Source organism: Ziziphus jujuba, chromosome 4 (genome assembly GCF_031755915.1).
Source record: "Ziziphus jujuba cultivar Dongzao chromosome 4, ASM3175591v1".
In the NCBI taxonomy this organism is placed as follows: Eukaryota; Viridiplantae; Streptophyta; class Magnoliopsida; order Rosales; family Rhamnaceae; genus Ziziphus; species Ziziphus jujuba.
In genome coordinates this window covers 4,817,549-4,823,548 of record NC_083382.1, presented here as the reverse complement: position 1 = coordinate 4,823,548, position 6,000 = coordinate 4,817,549, and the positions used below count along the sequence as shown (strand labels likewise).

At 36.8% G+C, this 6,000-nt stretch overlaps 1 pseudogene; it reads left to right on the top strand.

The window, feature by feature from the left end:
- Positions 1 to 3,927: 3,927 nt before the first annotated feature.
- Positions 3,928 to 5,317, top strand: LOC125422117 (protein PIN-LIKES 2-like; annotated as a pseudogene).
- Positions 5,318 to 6,000: the final 683 nt, after the last annotated feature.

The following is a 6,000-nucleotide window of genomic DNA, read 5'->3' as shown; positions in this document are numbered from 1 at the left end:
GACGAGATTCTGACCTCCTCGGGTCCAATCGCCGGAAAGTAAGACCGAATCCGTGATCCTCATCACTTGAGCTTCGATTCGGTATATAACTCGTAACTTTTAGATATCGTTTGGTGTTCGCTCCCCGGGTACCCATTTGGGAATTACCCGAATAAAATATTAATATATTTGGTTGGTATATTGTGGATGTTTTAGGTGCGCGTACAAGTAGTGGAGTTGATCCTGCGGAGGATCTTAACTGATTTACGCGCTTAAGGTGAGTGACCCACCTTCAAAAATATTTTGGACAATTAATTATGTTTAATTGGTATTTAAATTATGCTCATGTGGTACAATTTAATTATGGTTTTATTGGTAATTTATTATTTATGCATGAGCAAAGTGTATTTCGGTAATAATCGTACGTGGTTTTAAGTGTTATTTTCCGGGCTTAATTGGGTAAATATTTTATAAAAATATTTGTTTAAGTTGGTGGTTTAATTTTATAAATTATGCCCGCGGTATTTTAATTGTTGCACCTCGTGTTACGAGAAAATTATGGTTTATTTGTTATTGATGTTTTCGTATTGGATTGTGAAAAGGAAATATGTGGGATGGTATTTTATGAAAATTTGGTATATTTCCCACAGTAATTTTGGAAAACGGTACAGTTGGTTTAATAATTATTTTAGACGCATTCACACAGTATTGGTGTTCTGGTATATGTATATGTGGTTCAGCGCGCAAGTATTATTATTTCACCCGTGAGTTGCCATTGGACCGTGGGCAGACAAGTCTTATATAGTGCACACAGCCGACCCCCTCCTTGGCCGGGATGATGGTTTCAGCAGCGGTACTGTCGGGATGCCGAAGTGCCGTTTGCAAGTTTCTCTCTTTAATCTCCCCGCCAGTCGGTGCTCAGGACGCTGGGTATCGGAGGGCATCACTGGTATATGGTGTGGTGCGTCAAGTGTAATTGCCAAGTGTAGATTTTCAAATAATGTTTCAAACCCCAAAGGTGTTCAAAAATTATTTATTATAATTTATTAAATTTTAATTATATATTGGGGTATGTATTTATTTATCTATTGTTTATCAAATGGTTTAATCCCTTGGTTTTCGGGAAGTACGTACATCGGGTTTTGTGAAATTGTTTTAAAAAGGGAACATTTCAAACGGAGTGATTGGTGAGAGTTTTGAGGGAAATTATTATTTCCAACAGTTATTATTATTTATTTACTTATTGTTGGTATTTATTCAATTCCCTTAATTGTTATTATTATTATTTTATTATTATTAAAAGTGTTCAGTAGTTAGGGTCACTCATTGAGATGATTAGCATCTCACGTTTTTAAGTTCTGTTCCCTTAGGTGCAAGAGGTGGTAGACGTCCTTCCGGAGCGAACCAATTTTCCACTGCTATCGTGTTTCGAGAAGTACCTTTGTACTCTTTCATTTTAGTGTATTATTTCTTTCATCTTTGTTGTATTTCTGTTGTTTAGCACTTCATAAAGCTCTGTATAATATTGGGACACTTATGTTTTATTTATGCACTGGACTGTTGTTATTGTTGAGAAGTGCTGTAAACTTGTGGAACAACTTGTAGTTTTGTGGGAGGAATAAGGGGGTGATTATAGAAATGTGTTTTCAGTACAGGTAATTTTTGGTAAGTCCTACCCTTAGGGGAGGTGCTACCGGATTTTCCGTTGGAAGGTTCGGTGGTATTTCCCTGGGATCAGGGCTTGTCTAGGGTTTCAGGGAGGAATTCTGGACGGGTCCTGACATCCTGGCTTTGGTCTGGTATCCTCAAGACTAGAAATCTTCTAGCCAAGGGCCTTTGCTATAAGATAGGACAGGGAAATTCAGTGAACTTCTGGGAAGACCCATGGGTCCCAACATTCCAAATTTCATTCCCCATCCGCAACAACTTCCTATCACTTCTTTTGGCATGGTCAACTCCCTCAAACAAAGTAATGGTGATTGGGATGATGTCAAATTGAATGATCTGTTCGACCATGACTCGGCTCAGAAAATAAAGGAAATGTTTTGGGCTCTGAGTAACCAGGAAGACAAACTAATCTGACCAAAAACGAAAAGTGGGATATTCAGCATGAAGACCACGTATCAAATCCAAGCAGAAGATCATTTCGAGAAGCAAAAGTGGTGGAAAATCCTTTGTACAAGCAAAATCTTTGAGAGAACAAAATTCTTTATGTGGAAATTAGCTAATTATGGTCTCCTTGTCGTTTCTAATTTATCAATTCGTGGAATGTCTATTGATCACAAGAAGTGTGTTCATGGCTGTAGCAGTATCGACGATGAAATTCATATCTTCTTTCATTGCGAAGTAGCCTGAAGAATATGGTTTGCGAGCCCTTGGGGTTTAAGATGGGACTCCCTTCACTTCACCAACCTCACGTCCTTTCTATACTATTTGGCCAACCTTTCAGAGTTCCTACCAATACCAGTGGAAGCAAACGAGATTTTCTTCATATACGGAGCTATCACATTGGAATACTTATGGCGAATTAGAAACAAACCTTATCATGAAGGTCAGGAAGGTATTGTCAATGCTATACAACAAGAACCAGACTTAATCAATAGCAAGGTTAATGAACTGCTTGTTGCAAACAATTGTGAGACTCGAATGAGACTCAACCAGGAGGATCTTAACTGCCCAACCCCCAACTCATGGAGAACTCCCCCAGAGGGTTTCATAAAACTAAATTCTGATGCGACGTTGAAGGTGAATGACAGTTTCCTAACCATCATAGCTCGGAACAATAGAGGCATAGTGTTTGCTATCCACACCTTCCAGTCACGAGTCTTCATACCCGAAGTCACTGAATTAGACGTAATAGCCAAAGCCATGTAGGTAGCTCAATTTCATGGTTAGCCGAAGGTGATTTTCGAAACAGATTCACTATCAGTGTTTACGGCACTCCAAAACAAGGACGTAACTCATCTTCACTGGGCTTCAAAAAGCCTCCTCCTTGATATTTTGATAAAACACACTTATTTCAGGTTGTTAAGTTTAATTGGGTCCCTAGAATAGCTAATAGATTGGCCACAGCGTTAGTAAATGGGCGGCGGCACAACATTTTATAGGTCCTATAGAACACAATTGGCTGCCTTGTGCATGCACAGAGATAATGGTCCAGGAATGCATACCTGAGAAAGCATCCTGGATCCAGCATTGATGTTTTTTTTATCCTTGTTGGTCTCAATGAATTCCCAGTTTGAGCCAAAAAAAACAAAGGAGTGACATATTTGTTATGTTGAAGGCATAATTTATGTAGGTTGTATTTACTCAGCCCGGACCATTCCTAGCCCATTCTCTCTTGCTAGTTACCCATCAACTTCTTGCAACATTTTAAAAAGTCCGTACGAACAAACCCAACCCATTAATAAAAAATAATAATAATAACAATAAATAGGATAAACAACAACGTATTTATAACCCATCATGATACCTAAAAGCCATTAATTTGATTTATGGCTCTAAGATAGCAACAACATTTTATTATAATTTCTTCTTTGTCATGTTATAAACTTTTGGACGACATAAAAGTTGCAATGGGCACAAGATATCTAGTAGTTCTAAATCTGACACCTAACTTAGGCCTTTTGAATCCGAATGCAGTATATTGTTCAACAGTACTTTTACAGTATTTTATTCCAACTCCTACAATTAATTGACCCTGATTAAAGTAATCAATATAAAAACAATGCATCATTTCATTGATGAAATGTTACAAAAATTGATCACTTTCCCAAAATATCGTTTTAGAAAAATCGATCACTTTATCACAAAATCTTTTTTAAAAAAAAAAATTGCCGCTACATCCTTAATGATCCACCAATTCCATGAATTTGTCAATCTTGTTAACAAGTAGTTGCTAATTCAGCCTCTACGTTTGATCCAATGGAGTTTAACATCCTTACCGCTATGAAGCAAGAAAATATAAAATCTAAAGGTGGAGATGTGCTTAACGTGTTACTTCCATTGTTAAAGCTCCTCTCCTCTCTCTTGCAGTGATTGGCTTGCTTACTGCCCATCCAAAAATCCTACTTGTCTTAAAAGCAACTCTTAAGCTTCTAAGCAAACTCGTCTTTGCTTTGTTTCCGCCCTGCCTCATTTTCACCCACCTCGGTCCATCCATTACTCTTAAGAATTTAACCCTCTGGTGGTTCATCCCTGTTAATGTTCTCCTCAGCACTACTATTGGCTGCATATTGGGATTGCTGGTGGCCATCATTTGCCAGCCGCCGCCTCAATATTTCTTGTTCACCGTCATCATGATGGCATACGGGAACACGGATAATCTCCCTCTATCGATTGTTACATCTGTGTGCCATAGCCAGGACAACCCATTTGGTCCAAAATGCCATGTCTCTGGTGTGGCTTATGTTGCTTTCTCTCAATAGGCCTCTGCTATCCTTGTTTATACCCTTGTTTATCATATGATGGAGCCACCACTTGGATTATTACGAAATCATCGAGGAAGAGGCTCAGATTGAGATTAAGGAACTGCCTGCTAATGATCTTAGCAAGCCACCCTTTGTTGAAGCTGAATGGCCTGGAATGGAAGACAACGATACTGAACACTGCAAGACACCCTTTATAGCTAGGCTTTTCAATAACATTTCAGGTGTTTCGAATATGAATAACCCAGAATTCGAATCCTCAGATGATGAAAATCCGGGTTGTAATACTGAATCCATTAGATGTTTGGCAAAGCCTAAGTTGGTGAGAAAGATAAGGATAGTTGCGGAAAGCACTCAAATCCACCACATTCTTCAGCCTCCGATAATTGTTTCTCTGTTGTCCATTGTCATCGGAGTATATCCCGAGTTGAAAGCATTTGTTTTCGGAGATGATACTGTGCTTTCTTTCATCACGGATAGTCTAGAGATTTTAGCAGATGCAATGGTGCCTTCTGCTATGATTGTTTTTGGTGGAATGCTTGCTGAGGGACCAAATGAATCTAATCTTGGAATAGGGACAACAATTGGTATCATTGTTGCAAGGCTTTTGGTGCTTCCTTTGGTTGGAATTGCAGTGGTACTTTTGGCTGACAGATTGAATTTGTTGGTACATGGTGACCAATTGTATAAATTTGTTCTTTTGCTGCAATACAAAACACCAAGTGCTATATTGTTGGGAGCAATTTCAAGCCAGAGGGGTTATGCAGTGAGAGAAGCTTCAGCACTACTTTTCTGGCAGCATGTTTTTGCTGTTTTTCTCTCTTTCATTTTACATAATTCTTTACTTTAAAATGTTGCTAGTATATTTAACTGATATGCTTAATAGTGACAAACTTTTCTATCTTGTTTAATTTCTTTGATTACTGAATGCTTATAATCTTTCTATTTTTCTCTTCCAATTTCTCTCCATCTTTCTAGTTTCCTCTCTTTGTTTTCAAATACTATTTAAAGTTTCCATATATATATATATATATATAGAGGGAAAATGGTCTACATTCTTTGGGGAAGAAGGTTTAGATCCGACCCAAGCCTGAAATTCAACCCAACTATGCTTGTTAGAATTCAGACCCAGATATTGAAAATAGGCTTTATAAGGTCACTCATACTGTGTTCTTAATAAATGAAATAATATTATTTACATATGGTGGATGAAAAGAAAACAAAAGAAAAAGGAAAACACATGACACAAATGTTACACAGTATCTCCAATTGAGAGGTGGTATAATGGATGATTAAATATAAAATTATTTTTCAATGATAATGCATATGAAAGTCATTTATAACTATCAATTAATTAAATATTTTATTTATTTATTTATTTATTTTTGAAAGAATTGATGTTTTAAGGAAAATTTTACTTTTTAAAAAAAATTTAAAATGTCTAACAGGTCTCTAATAGATATTCATTTTGATAATATTTAAATCATATTAATTTAATATTTATTTTAAATTTTAGTTAAATAGCAATTTTTTTAAAATACTTTTTGTATTGCTTATGCGGTATTTTTATTTTTATAATACATATCCCTACTGA